The sequence below is a fragment of the Limulus polyphemus genome, unplaced genomic scaffold (assembly GCF_000517525.1).
Source record: "Limulus polyphemus unplaced genomic scaffold, Limulus_polyphemus-2.1.2 Scaffold413, whole genome shotgun sequence".
In the NCBI taxonomy this organism is placed as follows: Eukaryota; Metazoa; Arthropoda; class Merostomata; order Xiphosura; family Limulidae; genus Limulus; species Limulus polyphemus.
The window spans coordinates 483,860-506,382 of NW_013666023.1; positions in this window are offsets into that span (position 1 = coordinate 483,860).

Consider the following 22,523-nt stretch of genomic DNA (forward strand, 5'->3'; position numbering starts at 1 on the left):
GTAGAAGATAGGTTACTGATGTTAGGTGATTGTTGTTAGGTTCTTTTTAGCGCAAAGCTACCAATAGCCTATTTCCGCTCTGTCCACTGAGGGGAATCGAACCTTGAATTTCAGGGTTGTAAGCCGTAGACATGCTGCTGACCCCACTGGGACTGTAATGAATTCTTTAATCATGAATTAGGACAACAGAAAGTTTTATTCGACTGTTAGACTGTTTTTGGCTATTGATGGATGAGTTTGCTATGAAGAAGGCATTAATGTAAAATCCTACATATTAAAACAGTTAACGCATGAGGAATTAGTTACCTGGTCTTTTTTTTTTAATCTCTTTTAGATACTTCCTCATTCGGCATAAAAACTGACTCCTAATTTTATGTTTTTAAACAATGACGCAGAAACATTTGGTATATATTTTTATTTCTTATGAGTCAAAGACTATATTTTCTCTTAAATACATGAGATAGATTAAAAGAAGTTTCCATTTTATATCAAGTCCAATTTTGATATTATTCAATACAGGATTTTTTTAGTTACTGTGATTCGAAGTTGTGTAAGTTGCTGACAAGACAGGTGCTCTTTCAGCGATCAGGTCTCGAATACTGTAAAACTTAAATTTAAATGTATTAGTTGTGCCAGGAAGAAAATTTCGAAGACCTCTCACGCTACTCCAAATGACATTTAAAAAATGAAGAAGCATACTTGAGGAAACATTTAGTTTGTTGTCGGTATATAACAAGTCACGTGTTTACTGTCAAAAATTTTAACTCCTCAGTTAAAGTGGACAGCGACGTTTAGTTAATTATTTATACAGAAATCGTAGTTCAATCTGCATAATAATTACATACAAAAAGTGATACGTTTGTAAAGAAATATCCAATATTTCATAAGCAAAACGTCTGTGTTAAGCCAACAAATAACAGATCTTAAGAAGACAAGTGTACCAGAATTTCGTGATGTATATTAGATACTTGATTCTAAATTAGGATTACTATTGATGGTCACATAAAAAAAGAAAAACTCATAACTCTGGACATCGTCAAGATAGAGAGCGATTAGACACTCAACATGTCTTTTATTCTCAGAATTTTAAATGAGGCTTCTGTTTATTCGCTGTCGGTTTTATAATTAATTCTTGTATGTACATACCTTTAAGTGTGATTGTACAAAATATAAAACTATTCTCTATTATTAAAAAGTGTGATATTTATTGTGTAAATCTAGACGATCGTCCACCCACATGTTGGGTATGACCTAGTACTAAAGTATCGAACTATTAATCAGAGGGATCCATGGTTCGGATCCTGTTGCTGCAAAAGCGCTACGCACATTGGGTTTGTGGGTATGTTATAAGAGTGACGGTCAAATCGCACTATTCGACCAGAGTGGCCTAAGGGTTGGTGGTGAATGCCGTTGACTAGCCTCTTTCCCTTCAGTGTAGCTTTGCGCGAGTATAAGAAACAAACAAAAATCTATTCTACACGTCCATCAGTGCCAGTGGAAAAAGAACAAACTGAAAAGGTATATTTATTCTCAACATTTTGCTGTATCAGCTATTTCAAGGGATCGCTATGTCATACTAACATAGTCTACAACTGAAAAAAAAAAAAACGAGAACGAAAGATCAGGTTTAAATAATACAACAGAAAGTAACATATATAACATGTATCACTTGTCACTTCTAATGGCACAGTACCGATGTTGATTATATGAAGCAATGAAAAGAATTATAGAATATATGACAGTTACGGTTTAAACACCGAAAGCTGGTGTAAGATAGGAAATCAATAAACCTGTATGACATTTGTGATAAATATCACGTAAACTGCGTTTAAACCGTCTCTTTTAAATTATTATACTGCACAGTCTATAAATAGCATTTCAGATACACATATTTTTCTCTCTCATCGTCCAGCCCAGTTGACGTGTTCTGATGTTGAAGGATATGCCTTCTGGGCAGTGACTTGTGGGAGATGAAAAACAGATCTAAAGTGGAATAGCGGTATGTCTGCGGACTTACAACGCTACAAACCGGGTTTCGATACCCGTGGTGGGCAAAGCACAGATAGCCCATTGTGTATCTTTGTGCTTAACTTCACACAAACACACGTGTGCTTTGGAATACTAAATTGACAAATTTTAAGAGGAATGTGAAAATAAAATATCTAAGATTGACGTGATTTTTACCACAGTATGTATAACAATTTTAACCATGAACTAAAAATAAAAATAGACGACGTATTTTGTTTAAAAATAAAACACCACACTAATTACACATTCTTTAGGTTTAAAACTAACATAATATTGTACAACATAGTGTAAATGAAAGACTTTAGAAAAGAGTAGGTGGTCAATATAATATAATCCGGTGAAATAAAAACATATTTACGATCTCACAGAACACATAGAAAAAAATACATCTCAAACCGATGATAATATTACAAGACTTGCAGTTAGTCTAAAGCTAAGATCTATACAAATAATCCTGTTCATGAAGCTTGCTATCCAAAACACAGCACTATGATGAAGCTATCTGAACTTGTTGAAATAAATAGAATTTCTAGCCTCTCTGGAAAGAGCTTTCACATTCCGCCGGGTAAGTAAGAAATTGTCATTCATGACGACATTTTGAGCGAAACAGCTTGGACACCAGATGCTAATGACGTTGCAATAAACATTTCAATAACTATAGTAAACTGATCAAATGAAAAACGAGACCAGAGATTCGACAAATCAAGTAAAACACATTCTCCAACGCTTTAAGAATTATCAAAAGAAACCAAACCTATCAAAAAGTGAAAACGTCTCATTGAAAGAGCTGAAAAAATACAAAGACAATATAATGAAAGTGGACAAAAAAGAGTAAAGGCTTTATACTTATAGACAACAACAAGTACATTGTGATATTTTAAAGTGCACTGAAAGCCGAGAGATAAAAGTAGTTCCGCAATAACTAATGGTTTGAACAGAAAAATATTTACGGAGCTTAAATCTGAATATTTAACTCGACTAAATCACAGAAAATAAGCTGAATGCATTGAAAAACAAATCAAAATCAATCTTTATTTTCAACAACAACAAGCAAAAATAGACGAGAATACTAGCCTTCGCTTCTAGATTCTTCTGAAGATATTCTAGAAAATATCCTGAGAGAACATGGCGTTGTATACACAGAAACAATAATGTCATTCCTTTCAGAGCGCAGGGCTACCAATATAATTGGTTGTCCCAAGCGAATGTAGAGAGATCTTAACCAGCAAGCATTTCTAAATTTAAAAGTAAGAATATTGCCAGAGAACCAAAATTAAGGCGAGTAATGTACAAGGCAAATGTCCTATACGTGATAGTCTGTAAACACATTAAAACACTTGTATGTGAAAAAAAAAATCTTGCACAACATCGCAAAGTCTATGGTTCATGATATTTATAAACCGCTTTGTAGAAGTTCATATCATAATCTTCAAGATAAACTAAAGACATTATGAAACAACTCCTTCCCTCCCTCTCCCCAAAAAAGAAAGTAACCTGACACGAGATTTTCTTTATTTGTGACCAAACAACAGTTGAGTATCAAACTTTTATGATCTGTCCAAAGATCATAAAGGCTACATGTCATTACAACCTATTGTTCCAGCATATAATTCTGCAACTTAAAATATTTCAATGCATTTAGACAAACTGTTACAGCCAAACTAATTTTTTTTTCAGCCCACACAATAAGATATTTTATTACTCATCTGAAGACAGAACCACTGCTATAAACTAAACAACGATTTTATTCGTTCTGGATGGGATATCGTTATATCCATCTATTCTTATTGAAAGAAAGGTTATAAGCCTTGTTGATGAATACAGAGATGACGTAAACTTAGCAGGAATTTCTAATATTACAACAGAAATAATGTTAAATTTTGTTTAGTGAGAAACCCACTAATTAATTAATTAAAAAATGACAATTAAAGCAACATCTACAGTTGTGAAATTCTCATTTTGATGATTACAACATATCGATTTTATGGTGATCAGATACTATAGGTTTAAGCGCTGTAATTATTAAAATCATAATTTCCCTACTGTAGAAGTTGCTGTTAGTGTGCTTTTAAATGTTTAATTTTGTTTTCGACTACGTTTTCTTTCAGTTCAATTTAATTTGAACCCACCAACACAAGAGCTTGACAAAAAATGCATACGTAACATTAAGTTACAATCCAAATTGTTTACTTCCAGGTAAGAACTTAATATCACAACCACTTACTAGTATATGATGCATAAAGAATGTTGCATAAAATATCCAAGCATAGAATGTAATCAGTTTTATGTAAGATAGACTGACCAAGAACTTCATGTCAGACTTTCATTGCACAGTAAGGTACATTCAACAAGAGAATACAGATGACAATGTAATTGCAGAGCGGTTAGACAAGATTACCTATTATCGCCTTTTCTCTTCCTGCTAATGATCGACTGGAATTCAATGGAATCCAATGAAGAATGTCTGAAATTCTAAAACATTTACGACACACACACACACACACACCAAGTTCTGCATATTCAAGTTAAATGTTAAATCAGTAATCCTGTATGGCTCAGAAACACGGATAACGACAAGGAGAGTAATGAAGAAGATCCACACCTTCGTTAATATATATCTAATCACGATTATTCACATTAACTGGTCAGCAAGAGTCAGTGACGTTGACTTATAGAAAAGGACCAGGTAAGACACCGTCGATAAAAATATCCCGAGGAGAAAGTGGGGCTGAATTGACCACACCCTACGGAAGCCTAACTTCAACATCATCACACAATCCCTGATCCGAAATCCACAGAGAAAGTCCAGAGGGTTACTAAGGAACATCTGGATAGATGACCTCGAGGCGGGCACATAGGCGACAGGCTACATCTGAAGAGAACTGGAGAAAATAGCCCAGTGACGGACACGCTGGCGAAATGTCGTCGATGGCCTAAGCTTCAAAAGGACCTATGGATCTAAGTAAGTAAGCAAGTGAGTTGTACAAATGTTATGGCAAATACAGAGAAGCTTAAAATGCTTTAAGATATAACCCATGGACTGAAATAAGTGCTTCTATTACCAAACTATTTAATGTATTTGTAGCACAGCTGAGCTGTAATGCAGTGAAGTACAGAAAACATTTATCAGTATGTGACTGTTTTTCACTTCACTTGTGATCCACCTACTAAGTGACGCATACAGTTCAAGTACTAAAGCTATTAATTAGTTTTAAAATGTCACTGGCTAGTTAGAGCAAACTGTACTGTGTCGTATAAAACGACGTCTACTAGATCTAATTTCAATACAAAAAGTTGTAAAATATTTTAATAACGATTTATTGTACAAATATAGCGTATTCGAATCTCTTAATGTTTAGCATGTTCTTCAGCACGGTGAACACTTAGAATTCAGTAAATAGTTTTCAATAAATCACAACTGTATATCATACAATTTTTTAAAATATGCACTTTATAGTGTACATCTTGTATTCAATCTGATTAGTCATTTTTGTTCTCAGTGTTAATATATTTCCTAATAGTATAGTTATGTTAAAGATTTTGTCTTAAGACGGCTTATCGACTTCTTGAGAAGAATTCTAAGAAGAAAGTAAACCTACAGACATCGGTCTTGTTTAACAAAATCTGACTACAAGAAAATCTGTCACCAAAGTATACCAACATCCGACTTATGTTAAAGAGTAGACCAGGGCTATAACTAGTGGTAAACCCGTTTTTCTGCCTTATAATATAAGTTATGAATTAACATTTTTGGGATATTTTGAATCAATAGAAAAACTTAGAGTTACTTAGAATATTTTCTTTTTCCAAGTAGGCCCCCGTTGGTAAATCTGAGCGCTTATAACTCACAAAATCGGATTTTGATGCCCACGATGGACAAAGCCCAGTTAGCCCATTGTGTAGCTTTGTGGTTAACAAAAACAAACAAACTTTTTGGGAGATATTTTTGGGAATATTCTGTAGAGTCAGAAACTTTTTTATTAGCTCAAGACTTCCTAGAAATATATTTCAAAGATTTTAATTAATTAGAAATGTGAGAAGATTGTATTAATTTTCAGAAGAGCTTGAATTTGCTTACAGTTACAAACCTACTTCATTTAAAGTTTTTGAAATGATTCAGTTATTCAAATCATTATATGTTTCTAAGATTTTCAAATAGAATCCGTCAGTCTAAGTTACATGAAGAAACACAAATACAGGTTCTGAAAGATGAGATCAACTTAAAGTATAGGTTATTTAGATACTTTAGTGATCACATTGGTCACCCTGAACAAACCCAAAGGCGTGTTTACTAATTTGTCTCCTTATCAGTTACTAATCTTGAAACAAAAATTAATTTCACACATATCTTATTATTTGTAATTCCAGTTTAAAACTAGATGGCACTCAGTTGAGCGCATACCTTCGCCACGAAGCGTTGATCATATTCGGCTCTCACAAAATACAAAAATGTGTCCGTATGTCCGTCGTTATCAACGGACATGGACCTTTTAGGCAGAACAATGAAAAATAATATTGTACTTACCTACAACAAATTTCATCAAAATTATAGAACAAAAATAACGTGAAAAATCGGTCCCCATGATAACAGATAGGGATTTTATTTTTATTTCCGTGACTTTTCGGTGACCTAGACTCTTCAAAAACTAATCATATCTGAATTGGGTTATAGTTCAAGTATATACCAACTTTCAAATCCATTCAGCCTTTTCCGAGAAATCTTGCTGACAACCACACATACACACACACACAGGGGTGAAAACATAACCTCCGTCGGTGGCGGAGGTAAAAATCGATTATTGATACATATTTGTTTGTTTTTTTAAGCCACAAGAAGGTTTTGCATCTTCTTGTAATGGGGAGACTTTTGATGCAGAGAGATTTCTTGTCAGTATAATGTTTCTCAGTCTTCCTTTCGTCAGTACAACTTCCGAAATACGCCTTAGGTAAAGAATATTGGTGACCTCACCAAGAACACTGTAATCAAACCAGATAAAATAGTAAAATTAAATAAAATGTCAACACTTACAAAAGAAACAAAACTAGTGGTACCTCATACAGATAAAGTTATGTCACAAAGACTTTTTTTTTAAAGAAATAAGGCCTGGAGGTTCCCATGTCGGAAATACCTATGGTATGTTTAAAATGTATGATTAGAAAGCCCAGTAAGTTCAAATATTGGTATCTTTAGTCGCAGCTAGTATGTTACATAGAACAAGAACACACGTAACGAAATCACGGTAAAAGACGGGGTCGGGTTTTCTTGTAGAATCTGAAGTGTCATGATACTGTATATATAGCTAGTTCTGATGTAGAATCTCTTTACACTAACATTCCGTTGCATTAGACTATTTTTCATTCTTGTAGAACCTGAAATTTCATGATACTGTGTCTATAGCTAGTTCTAATGTAGAATCTATTGACAATAACATTCCGTTACATTAACTTATTTTTCATTCTTGTAGAACTTGAAATTTCATGATACTGTGTCTATAGCTAGCTCTAATGTAGAATCTATTTACTCTGACATTCCGTTGCATAAGACTATTTTTCATTCTTGTAGTACCTGAAATTTCATGATACTGTGTCTATAGCTAGTTCTAATGTAGAATCTATTGACAATAACATTCCGTTACATTAACTTATTTTTCATTCTTGTAGAACTTGAAATTTCATGATACTGTGTACATAGCTAGTTCTGATATAGAATCTATTGACAATAACATTCCGTTACATTAACTTATTTTTCATTCTTGTAGAACTTGAAATTTCATGATACTGTGTACATAGCTAGTTCTGATATAGAATCTATTTACACTGACATTCCGTTGCATTAAACTATTGTTCTTCTTTAGATTTAGTTCATGGTTTGTCTCAACACATTATTCCTAAGTCGATGTCTTGCGCAGCTAATTAGTCACGTTTTTAGTATTGTGGTTTTATTTATGATGCTCATAGGGTTAGAATGAGTCCAAAGTTTTCTTTTGTTGTGGACAGTTGGATTTTGAGTTACCATAGAAAAAACAATAATTGGAAAAACGTCTTATTGGTTTTAAACCACTATAATATAATCTCTCCGGCGATGACACATTTACTTTATTTTGTTCGAAACAAAACATGTTAAAGAATTATTCGCGGCATTTGTTTGTCTGTTTGTTTTGTAATTAAGCAGAAAGCTACACAATGGGCTATCAGTGCTCTGCCCACCACGGGTATCGAAACCCGGATTCTAGCGTTGTAAGTCCGCAAACATGCCGCTGTGCCACTGGAGGGCCGCGGCATTTGAATAGCAAGCATCCAAATTTACAGTCGAGTACGAACATGAGTCATGACAACCTTTGTGGATACGTTAGTTCACAATAAATAACACAGTTATAAAACTAGTGTAGATTGACTCATGTTGACAGTTTTGGTCTTAAAGTATTAAAATATAACGTGGTTAATGTCAGTTAATACTGTTTAGTTCATTTTGTAATCATACATTTTTACAATAAGATATAAACCGATTTCAGAAAATATTGAAATTAAATGAAATTAACACAGGATATATCTTTTCAAATATTTCTAAAATGGTGGACAAAATGGTTAACTCTAAAATTGTATAGCTTGATGATCCTGAGAAACCTATTGTAATAATAAATTATCTTAAAAGATAGCAGTCTTAATATTAATAAGAACCTCTGAGTGAAGGTTAAAACGGTTATATAATATATCAACCACATTATTAATACAATTTATTCCACTCAATACCCGAACTCTTCGGGTAGGTTGGCATACGACAGTCATAGTAGTGACTAAGATGCTATCCGTATTAGTAAATTGCTTGACAACAGCTGGTACGGTACGGTGTGAACTGGATTACTTCGATGAAGTGCAATTTTTCATTAATTTTATTCACACCACAATACATAGGAATTAGGGTAAGGGTTTTTAACATTCTATCATCATTAATTATTAATTTATTCAATAAATCTGTTTATTATTCAGAAGAATAGACGAGCCAGCAAACTTGTCTTGATTAGTCAGTTTCCTGGCAGAGTTTATCCAGATATTCAAGGTAGATGTGTATTTGGTATGATTGGTAGAACGATAACTTTATTTCGCTTTAAAGATGTTATTACCAAGGATGAATCAGCCATTGTAATTTACAATTTTTGAGTCATTGCTGTTTAAAGGAATGTGTAAGATCCAGCACCAGGTGTTTCTATCCGTATAAACCAAACACAATAAAACGAAGGCTTGGAATGTTGCTCAGCATGTACTGACAAAATAGGATTTTGCCATCAAAGCTTACAATTTAATTTTAGTTAGTGAGACAAGAACGAGCAGCAATTAAGGATTCGTTAAGCCTGTGGTTGTGAAAATGAAGCCGGCTTTGAACAGTATAATTCGGTTTTTCGTTTCTCCTTAAGTTGTGATCGTGTTCTTTTTTAGATATATTTAGTTAGCTTTGTATTACCATAAATATATATATACTAGTGGAACATATATATATTTTTAGCTAGTCGTATAAATCTGTGTTCATCGTATTTTAACCTGACAACTAAAACTTCACAGACAAGAAGCCTAACACCAGCCTAATGCACGAACATTTATGACTGTTGAAACTTTGTAAAATTATCTCCAGCAGTTTTATTTCCTAACTTTCTGCTACTACCAAGTTCCAGTGATCTTGCGGTAAGAAAGATATGTATTGTTTTTATAACCCAATTTCGTGCGTAGCCCGAGAGCTGGTGGGAGGTTTATTGTTGTGGTTGAAACTAGAAAATTCGAAGGTGTTTTACTTTAAGAAATGTGATGTAAAATATGAAAACGATTGTCATAGTTACGCCAATGTGTGCACAGGTCCGACATATGCTCCAATATACTAGGTTGAAGTTCAAAAGTCCACAGTCTGGAAAGTAGAGGTAAACGGGGGTGTAGTGCTGCCGGAGCACCACTCCTGCACCTGAACTTGAAGCTGAGTCCAGACATTTCAAAAACTAAAAATATGTATACAAAATATAAGTTATTTATTTTTCATCCTGGTTGTTTGTGATCTTCAGTATTCACTGTAGAGTTATCTCAGACTGCCTAACATACACAATGTCACTCTTCTTTTGGAGCTAACGTCAAACACCGTGCAACCTCTCTGGTTTAGGAGTAGGAGTAAGAGCGTTATATTAGTGAAATGTTTTTTATCATACATCAAGTGGTTATTAAGACACACAAGTATGGTATTAAAACACTTATTAAAATACATTTTACAACTATACTGTGTGTTTAGTACGTACACATTTCTTGAAGAACTCATTATTTAGATAACATATAACGAATGCCGCTTTTTTAACTATTTATGTTGCCAAAAAAATGAAAGTTGTAACTCTATTTGTAGACTATTGTTGGTAAACATAAAGTACTGTATATATATCATCCAGTTAATGTTTTTTTTTTCCTTGCTGCTTAATTTAAATGAAATTGAGTTGCATGTTTTATCTCGGTAATATATGCGTATTCAATTTATTACTAAAGTAAATAGTCTCAAATAATTAAATGTTGTTTACATTTTCTTTCTTTAAAATGGACTCACAAAAATGTTAATTAGGTTTTCAGTATGAAATCTCTACCCTGATGGTAACCTCTGACAAAATTTGGCAGGGATCCGGCACTATAATATTTAGCATTACACCACTGGGGGTACAACTACAAATTCTGTTTGTTTTGCTCAAGTACACACGATACAAGATCTTTTGGGGTATTTAATTACTCACAATAAACCAACCTCTTCAACAGTAAATATTCGACGAAATTTTAGCTGAATCTTAATACTTCTTTTAATTTTGATATTCAAATTAATAATCTAAGATATTGTTTGTCGTTTAATAAATTAATTTGTTGCATGTTATTGTATTCTGATTCACACGCCGTATTTGTCACGTAAATGTATTTAATTCTAACAATACTTATTTGTAATGAGTACAGCTTTGTCAAATATGAAAAAAAAATTAAAGCTTAAAACACTCATTTGAAACATAACTATAGAAATGTTGTTATTGAAGTTGACGAAATGTTTTAATCAGTTCTAATGAAACACTTAGCAAATAAAAAGTCACGCGTCAGTTCACATTCCTTTAGGTGCATTACAGCCAAAGGTCTACATAACAAATACTTAATTTTTTTTTTCAAGATCATACAGTGGAAACGCATCTAAGGGGAATTTCTAACAGGTATTCTGGACAAGGTTAACATTGCCATCTAAAGAAAACGGACGTTTTAATCTCGTATTACAAATTCTATGTAATTGTCCAATATTCATAGGCAAACTTTCTTAAGCAATATGTAGAATTCTATATAGGGTATAAATCATATGTTAAACAGTACTCTATACTGTGCGTTTTTATCATCCTTACTAAAAAAATTCGTGCAAAATTTATAAGAATTCGGAAAAACACTGTACATAAAAAGGCGTTACTGTTTAAAGTTTTCTTCAACAATAGAAATTTAGCATATAAAGTACTTTTATAGCACATGGAGCAATGGTGGCTTTTCTCACACCAAATAAATAAATCAGTAACTAGAAATGTTTGCTTTAGAAGTCCCACTTTCGTGCTGTAGTGTATCCAGAAATTACCATTTCTGTGAAAAAGTGAATGCTTTGATCTTCCCACATCGTTACACTTTTGTCACCAGAGTAAAAAGAATACATCAAACTCTTTTAAAAGGATTAATTTATCTTTTTTTGAATCAGAAAGCGTTAGATGAAAACGAATCAAACATGATTACTCATTCATGGCATTATTGGAACAGGTGGTTGTTCGTTGAATACAGAGGAAGTTTGGGAAGAGAAGCAAAGTTTCCAATCCTTGTCACGTCAGTCCTTGGAGTGGTTATTAATCGATTTTTATCCCAAAGTGGTTGTAACTTGCAAAATGATGAAAGAACTTTCATTGACAAAATGTTTGCGCTCAGTAAATCTTTAGTATCACGTAGCTTTAGTTAGTCAATTTCCAAATAATCAAATCTAGGATTTTCGTTCTAACGTAAACTGGGTGAACAGAAATGCCAAAGAAAACTAGAAGTTTCTAGTAGATGGGAAAGGGAAGAGGAAATGTGGCTTACCTGAACCCTCTCTGTTCATCAGAAGCTCGATATAGAGACATGAAACATTGTCTAAACTACTGTTATTTCACTTTATGCTTATAAATGTCAAACGATGTTGAATAACATGTTCACACCTTTGTTTGTTGAAAGTGCCAGGGTGAATGGAATTAATGGAGACTGACATCTTTAAGGTTAGAACGAATAGATATCGACATAGCAAAAAGGCGGACAAAGTTATTGATATAACGTTCCAAAGTTTCCCATTATCTGCCAGACTTGAGATGATCACTTAAATTTCATGGAACTTTTAAAAAAATCACAAACTGGACTACACACTTGCAAATATGCTGCAGCAAAACTCCACAACTAGAGAGAGGATAGCCTGTACTAAACACTCCTTCAAGACTCCATAACTATAGAGAGAATAGCCTGTACTAAACACTCCTTCAAGACTCCATAACTATAGAGAGGATAGCCTGTACTAAACACTCCTTCAAGACTCCATAACTAGAAAGAGGATAGTCTGTACTAAACTCTCCTTCAATACTCCATAACTAGAAAGAGGATAGTCTGTACTAAACACTTCTGCAAGACTACATTACTAGAGAGAGAATAGCCTGTACTAAACACTCCTTCAGTACTCCATAACTAGAGAGAGGATAGCCTGTACTAAACACTCCTTCAAGACTTCATAACTAGAGAGATGATAGCCTGTACTAAACACTCCTTCAATACTCCATAACTAGAGAGAGGATAGCCTGTACTAAACACTCCTTCAAGACTTCATAACTAGAGAGAGAATAGCCTGTACTAAACACTCCTTCAATACTCCATAACTAGAGAGATGATAGCTTGTACTAATTTAATTTACACTATTTACAGAATTTATTTATATATAATACGTTATATAAACTGTGACACTGAAAATGGGTTGGGCGTCGCTTACTGGTCAGTTTCTGCGTGCCGAGCTGCTGATCGAAAGGTCCAAAACTTGAGCTGCGATATATACCACTGAATACGATCCGCCCTTTCAGCCCAAGCAGCCGGAGCTGCTAAGTTGTTGCCCTCCCTCTGATCAACAGTACTAAATTATGGATGGTTATACTTGTACCTTAGGTTCTCAGACCTGGTCGTTTAGCCCAAGTGCCGTATAAAATACTGTTCGTGTTTGAAAGTACCAACACTGAAATAAAGAAAAGAGAAATGACTTGTTACGTTTCATGAAACGTTCGCATTGTTGTTACTCCTTAGTAAAGTTATACTCCATGAGTTTTCACATGTATTCTACTTTAGTAACCTGTTGTTGTCATTCATTAAAAGTTACTTAAGAAGGAACACAATAACGAGTGATATTGACAACAGAATATATTGAAATGGCAATACGTCAGAGAAGAACCATAGCACCCAACAGGCACTGAACAATAGAGAGCCTTTTCAATAATAGTTAAAACGAGCTTGTGGGATCGATACACGCCAGACTACATTGTTTAAGACACTTGTCGAAAGCGTTGTTAGAAATTTCATTAACAAGTTTCAGATTCAAGTATTCACCAGCAAAAAAGGAATATAATACAATAAAACAAAAGTTTTTAACTGACTGAGAAATATGAAGTTTATTACGGGAATATAAGACTAGAAAGGTATTCAGCTACAGCCAGACATTACTCAATTTTGCAATGATAAAGAATTATTTATAAGCCTCAATAGTTGCATGCTATTTTTCGGAATGTCGTAAGATCCATTTATCACGTAAATGGCTTATATTTGTAAAGATTAATTTTAGTTCTTCATTAAGCCGATTACTTGTGAATGGTATGTCAGATTCATCTAATCGAATCTATATATTATATCAAATCAGAATGATGAGCTTTGAGCGCTTAATAAACAGGATATGGGGTTTCTATGTAGAAGCTTTAAAATCAAAATAAGTAAGGAATGTTATAAAATAGAGAATTAATGCATGCGTTCATTAGTTGATAGTAAATGTGACATACGTTACAACAGGACTTGTAATCTTTAAATCATATCTTTCTTCCCTAGTTTAATGCGTTTTCTGTTAGGCTCTGCCGTCGGCGAAGCTTTTTGGTTGTGCTGCAGTTTGAAAAGTTACAAACAACTGAAATATATAATTAAATTTACTGGTACTGTTTAAAGTATTAGTAAGTTAGAAATTATTAAGAATTGAAAACCTAAGGATTGTCAACAAATAACAACAAAAAAAGAATTTAACAGTTAGTACCAGTTGTACAACCTAAAAATAAATAAAACGGTTTAACAAGAGTCGTACAACTTTTGGTTGGCTTTTAATACGGTAAAGTATAGCAGTGAGATTCCCATTGTTTCTGAAGAACATAATGCTTTTATCATATAAAAACCTGCAGTATATATGTAAACATGCTGAAATACACGCGAATACACCTGTAAGAATAGAAATGTAGTTGAGATTTGTGCAAAGAAAAAACCCAAAAAACTAAAACACGATTTAAAATTAATTTTAGTTAATCAAACAAAATTATGTGTAAATCGTCGAAAAATCTAATAGTGGATATTGAAATAATTTACCAAAGAGTTGAATTGGCTATAATATTAAAGTTATACTTACACTTGTATAATTATTACATTGTGAAATTCGTTAATGTAGCTAATTACAAAAATACTGGTGTAGTAAAACACAGTTAATTTTATGTCTGTTTGTTGTTAAGCACAAATTACACTCTGCTCATCGCAGGCATCAAAACCCGATTTTTAGTGTTATAGCCCCTCAGGTTGTCCGCTGAAATACCTAGAGGCAAATATTTATAATTGACTTTTATTTTTGTATGAAAAAAGGAATATAAGTTTAGATTTAAGTTTGAAGGTTCGTATAATATTGAGTCACTAAATTACATCAAGTCATCAGAACTTCGTCTCACTAGCGATGTTTTCAGTCACAAACCCAATACTTCGAGCTGGGGAAAGGTTAGAAAATATGAAACAAAAGCATAAATTTAAAATTAGACACTATTACTACTAATGTAACACAAAAACATTATGATGCTTTTCGGCAATCGAAATTATTCAAAAATTTGATTGCGAATTTAAAATTATTGATTTGGCCTGAGTACTTATGATAATGTAGTATAGTGATTATAGTCATAATAACAACCATTATAAGTAAACATTGACGGTAACAGCTTGCACGAGACTTTAATGTGCGTTTTTTCAGGATACTTCCTTTTCTTCCCCTCACATCTAATTTTCGAGCATTGGATTTATCTACTTCTGTCTTTTCTTCAGTACTGGATTGTTCGATCTTTTTTTCTTTTCTTTGTTTTTGCCTCCACGAAGTATTCTACGTACACCTTTCACGCCAAAAGTAGGACGAAGAGAAATCCTTTAATTTCCTACCTTTCACGCCAAAAGTAGGACGAAGAGAAATCCTTTAATTTCCTACCTTTCACACAAAAAGTAGGACGAAGAGAAATCCTTTAATTTCCTACCTTTCACGCCAAAAATAGGACGAAGAGAAATCCATTAATTTCCTACCTTTCACGCCAAAAGTAGGACGAATAGAAATCCTTTAATTTCCGAGCATCCAAATCCTCAATAGCGAATATCTACTAAGATAATGATAATGGCTTGCATTCTTGGCTATCTCAGTGATATTATAACACGGCCCCTGTTATGGGGTTCCTGGGCTCATTGTTGTGTTACTGATATTATTTTTCATTTATCGGCCTTTTCCTTCTAAATTCTTAACGTTAAATATCGTTCTTTTGTTGTTTCTTTTAAAATTTAAAAATAAATGAGAGTCTGGGATTTTATCTGCATACCTCTCAAAATGTAATGTGATAGTCACAATCGTAATAAAAAGTTTTATAAGTGAATATTCAGATGAACGGTTTGTACCGTTAGCTGGAGAGCCCCCCCCCCCAGTAGCACAGCGGTATGTCTGCGGACTTACAACGCTAGAATCCGGGTTTCGATACCCGTGGTGGGCACAGCACAGATAGCCCATTGTGTAGCTTTGTGCTTAATTTACAAACCAACAAACAAACTTAGCTGGTGCAAATTTCTGTTAGCAAGAGTGCCCAGGTTTAGGTCTTGGTCCCGGAGTCAATTTTTAGTTATCGAACTATTCCTTAAAATTTAGTGTTAAATACTGTCTATGAATTTGCATTTAAAAATAACTTTTAAGCCACAATATAAGTGTGACAATTATAGATTATTTATAACGAAAAAAAAAATGACCCTAATGGTTGGCCTATATATTGTTGCTGTACCAGTAACCGGAATGTCAGTAACTCAATTATTCTACTATTTCATTCTAAATATTAAAAATTAATTTTAAAATTTAAATATTCAAATTAAATTAAATCATTCTAAATATTAAAAATTTAATTTTAAAATTTAAATAATCAAATTAAATTAAATCATTCTAAATACTAAAATTAAATAAATAGATATAAGGTATAAAAAGTAATCATGAGCGTTATGAAAACAAATGAAAATAAAAGGACACTCTGCAGAATGCGGACCTCCACAGCGTTGATCATATTCGGCTCTTAAAAATTCGAAAATGTGTCCGTTCGTATGGCATTATTAACGGACACCATTTTCTCATGACAATGGAGAATAATATTCTACAAATGCTCACCAATTTTAACCAAAATCCGATCACTTTTTTTTTGACTGAGTTATAGAGCGAAAATAATGTGAAAAATCTGTGCCCATGTTAACAAATAGGTTAACAGCAAGGTCATAAAAATTAAAAAAAAAATCCCTATCTATTGACATGAGGACCGATTTTTCACACAATATTTGCTCTATAACTCAGTCAAAAATGATCGAATTTTGATGAAACTTGGTGGACTTATGTAGAATACTATTCCTGATTGTCCTGCCAAAAATAACGACGGACATACGAACATATTTTTAGAGCCGAATATGATCAACACTGCGTAGCGGAGGTATGTACTCCACTCACTGCCCCTCTAGTTCCATATATTGTTACAAGTAGTGTATTGTATATAACACAGAACTATAGTTTAGTGTCTTTAACGAGTTGTAGTAAGAATAATCGAAAATCATTACTTCGATTACATTAACAAATAGAAAAAAATATTACCCCTTCACTCCACACACCCCAGTAGTTCAGCGGTAAGTCTGGGGGGCTCATACCGCTAAAACACCGGTTTTCGATATTCGTGGTAGGCACAGACACACTGTCGTTTAGCTTTGTCCATAACAATAAACAAACAAAATATAAAAACAAACAAACAAAGTAAGTTCTGGGTGGTAATTAAGTTTAACTGTTCTCAAGAAAATCTAACATCTCCAAGTTTTATTATGATCCTTCTTAATAAGTTGTGTTCTTCCGTACAAATTCTGGCTCAAAAATTATAAATCATTAAAGTTGAGAACTAAAAATGTTTCCCACAGGTATATCTTGTAGCATGCGATTTATATGTACAAATTTGTTATGAAATATCAAATAAACAGCCTGTGAGAATTCATTTAGTGTGTAACTAGGATGAACATCATTATTATCTTTCTAGTACCTGGAGCTCGTTTAAGTCATTTATCTTTCTAATAGCAGGGATTAACTTTGGTCATTCACTTTTTGTGCTGTATTTTTAGCTGTTATTTATTCCATACTTCTCGATTTTATTTGCCGTTATATTTTTGGTTTCTTTTGAATTTCCCGCAAACTACCCGAGGGATGTCTGCGCTAACCGTCTCTAATTTAGCAGTGATAGACTAGAGGGAAGGCAGCCAGTCAACATAACCCACCGCTAACTCTTGGGCTACTCTTTTACCAACGAATAACAAAATTTTGTTTTTCTAATCTGCTATAAACATACACATATTTCCATTTATTTTTAACGTCCTAGCACAAATACACTATATACGTACACGTATTTCCATTTATTACTAAGGTTCTAGCACAAATATCTTATATACATACATACACGTATTTCCCTTTATTTTTAACGTCCTAGCACAAATCTACTATATACATACACGTATTTCCATTTATTTTTAACGTCCTTGCACAAATCTACTATATACATACACGCATTTCCATTTATTTTTAAGGTCCTTCTACAAATCCCTTAAACAAGAGAGACTTTATTTAATCTCTTCAACAGTTTCAAACATCTACCGTATTTTTCGGAATATAAGACGCACCGGTGTGTAAGACGCACCCTTATTTTAAAGACAAAGTTTTGGGGGGAAAAAAGCTACAGTCGCATTTGAAAAATTTTTATTGAACAAAAATTCAATTTGATACTTTAAAAATTAGTATATATTGTTCTAAACACAAAAGAGCTCAAAACATCAAAATAAGAAAATACTGTAAATCACGAAAAGGTTTACTGTTATTTAGTTTGGTTCAAAACCTACAAAATCTTCATTGCTTTCACTGTAATTTTTTTATTATTTAGGGAGCATTATAAATAGTTATGATTTTAAAAGAAAAAAACTACTATTGTTATAAATAACACATTCAATTGAACTAAACTATGCATGTCTACTTAAATATATTTACACATGGCTTGTATATATCGTATATATACATATATATTGTTCATACCTTCGGTGTATAGTATTTTAGTATTGTAAGACTTACCGCTGTAACAGTGAGGAACTTTATTTTTTTTACATGTAAGTTTAAGGTGAAGACTGGCCTGGTTCGCTTACCACCAATATTTTGCACGTGGAGTGATTCTTTACTGTGGATTATCCTAATATTAACAGTGTTTCTAAGAAATGTTGTGTTTAAAACCTCGATGAAACATAGTCTACTATTAACGTGAGATTCTACAAACAGCAGTTTCAAAATATTTCACTGGAAAACTTGGATAATGTCTAAATCATTTTACAAAACAAAACTAAGGTAATCCCCTCAGCGTGGACTACATAAATTATTTATCCCCCCCTCTCACCAAGCTATGAGCGTAACACGTATCTACATCCACGACGTCATTCTAAGTCGCCCCCTTTTGCCTTATATGTTAGTCTAGTGATTAAACAGCATAGTTTTTGTGCTAGACCTTTCTCTTCACCTCCAGTGGGATGACCGAAGAGCCTGAGTAAATAAAAATTGTATTACAAGACGTAACTAGTCTATTGACTCCTTAACTCAGTTAGTATCAGCAAGAGGTTTTGAATACAGGTAAGTTCCTGTAGTGACAACTTACCAAATATTTTTGCCATGAGTAACTGTCTTATGAGGTATAAAAATCAGGTCAAATTTGAGTATCGTTCCCTTAACGGTTAACTAATCCCGAGTAATTGTATAGATACAGTTAAAGCAAGGCAACAAACGCACTCCGATGCAAACATTGGCAAAGTGGAGGCAAGAGAAATGGTACAGCTCGCACTGTAACAATGCTATTGCGGGAAGATTGAAATTTTCTTCAGACGCAAGTACCTACAGAGAGCAGTGCTGTACATAACAGTCAGATAACAAAATGCAAGAGCTCTAAACAAAAACTAGAGTGTTTGCCGATGGCAGCTAAGTCAACAATTCCAGAAACCTGATAATCGAGTCAGGTCACCAGAGCTGCAACTACTTTGTTCTCTTACCGATGTTTTTGGCACTCGTTATTTATCAACATGAAATACTCCTTATGCGACATATATGGGTTAATGGCGAGACAGAAACACCTTAGATTCAGGCATAGTCATCTCTAATTTTGAACTGTTGACCACAAGGAGATCAGCCAGTCAATGACACCCGCCGCCTACACGACTTCTATTAACCCAAAAGCGGGAAGGTTGTAGCTGTTATTACACTATTACAACTGAATATGTGGAGTGTACCTATTGCATTTTGAACCTTGGATCTTCCGATCCACAGGCTAACAAGCTAATTTGACCACGTCTGATCCTTGCCGAAGTTCATTCTTATTATTTGATCCATGTTTCATCTATACACAGTCTAAGATTATTTTCCCCAGCAAATCCAAGTGAGAAGAGCAAAATCACCCGTGCATTATCAAGAACACATTTTACAAAAAACACACTCAGTAATCTTTAAAGTATTTTTGATTGGCTTCAATAATTTTCTTCTCTAGACAACCTCTGACGATTGTCAAACCCCTAAAGAACCAGATAATAAACACAAGGTTTGATAAGGGCATTCATAGGGAAACTATTCTATAAACATTTTAACTCATTCTGATTGATTTGTTTAGTATTTGTGAATTTATTCACGGATGGGTGATAAACATACATGTTTCATATAACCAACCATTTAATAAGCGAACAACAAAATTCTTGTAACTTTAAAATTTACGGTGTACTTGTTAAAAATATGTACAGTGTACTTACTAAATTTGATAAATAATTAATATATATAGATATAGATATATTCACACACACACACACTTATACATCAGTATGTTTGTTTTTCACGTGTAATTTGTTTCAGTATAAAAGAATATGATCATTAAAAAGACGAGATTATGGAAGAACAAAGTCAGCCCATGATTTACTCCAATGATTAAATGTGGTAAAAGAAAAATACTCTTTTCTGTGTGTTTTTTAAACTTTAACTTGTCAGCTAAGGCTGGTCTATACTTTGGAACATATGTTTTAGTTGGTGGTATTTTTTCATGTGAACGTTACGTGAAGAATACACAATCTATAAAATTCAGGTAATGGGAACATGGCAGCATTTCTTCCTATAGAACTTCCTTCTAGACTCTGCTTCTTCTCATACATTTATAATAAAACCGTAGTTCGTTCAAGTCTTACATCATACACACACATACTGTGAATGTATGGTCAGAACGAAGCAGATAAAAACTAGTTTTTCGAGTAAATTCACCTTAGTAATTACCAGCTTCACTGGTAACGACCGCGTATAGCAACGTTAGCCAGAAGTTACATCATCCTGTGATGGAAATATTTAAAACCCTCGTTTCCTGAACAGGACGGTTTAATGTTGTAGGTAATCTTCAACTGGAAGGTAAGAAGAATAGGTTGGTCTTTAAAACCAAATACAGAGAGAAAATACTAGGGTATCATGTATTTATTAGCTATAACAGTGGCGGTTTTGTTTATTCATTTCACCTCATCCTTGCCAGTCCAGCATCTGGATGAGAGCGACCAACTTATTCGTTTACTCCTGATCAAACTGCGGACTGTCAGCCATAAAGTAAGTAACTTACTTTGTAGCCTATTTAGAATAAAAAACTAATACTTCTAGTTTCCAAAAGTCAATAAAATGTTCGGTATCTTTTTAATCATTGTGTAATTAGAAATAGAATAATAGAATAGAATACCTTAAGTATTTCCTGTAAGGGCTTGAGAGTAGCACTTACACTGAGAAATAAAGTCAGCAAAATATCAAGTTGTACTAACAGCAAAACTCCGGGCGAAGAATTAATCGAATTAGTTTAATCTGTACTTAAATATTCTTAATCGACAATATTAACCTCGTGTAGGCATGATAAAAAAGTTTGAAGTCGTTAGGTATGATTATCAGAATATATGATGAGCACCAATGTAGCATTATGAACGCACCTCCAAATATATTAAATGGTTTCGAATGCAATTTAACAGAAAAGTGTTGGATGCGGAGAGTATCAAAGCAAGGATTCACTTACCAATAATATTTTTTCATACGTAACCAGGGGCGGTAAGGGAGGTTTGATAAGTGTGAAGCTAACCCCCCAAAAAATGCATTGGCGTCTCCTGTAGCCACCGCACCCAATGAAAAGCTCATTTTTTATTAAATTTCCTAAACTCTATACTATGTGTGCCCAAACAATGTAGAATTCAGTTCCTCATATTTTTTTTTGTCTAACTCAACTCAGTCTCCTCAAAGCAAAACGGCTGAAATATTTGACGAGACAAAAAAAAGTAGAAAAAGAGTTTCAAATGAAGAGCTACAGGTACAGGGAATCTGCCATTTGGAAGTTACGAAACGTAGATCCAATTTCTGTTGGATGAGAAGTTCATAATAAAATAAACCAGTTAGATAAACAAAAACTATATAATTTTAGATTTATCAATGTTATTTAATTCGTGTACTACGCCATATTTAACTCGTAAGAAGACCTGGTTCAGCCTAGGGTTTAGAGTATAGGGCAACTTATCGGAAGGTCTAAGGTTCGAGCCATGATATGTTGCTGAAGCATGCTCCCCATTTCCAGCTGTGGGACAGTCAGTCTCCCTATATGGGAATTGCCACATTATAGAAGGTGTGTACGGCTGAATACATGGTTGCCCTCCATTTGGTCAGCAGTTCTAAATGAGGGATGATATACCTGAACTAAAGTGGTCTGTGACCTGGCTATTTAGACGTAGTGTCGCATAAAGTGCCGCTCAAGTTGAAATTATCAAACACCGACTTGTTTTATATTAAGGTATTGATTCCTTTGTTTACAATGTTAGATACCGTATTATACCTGTTATTTGTG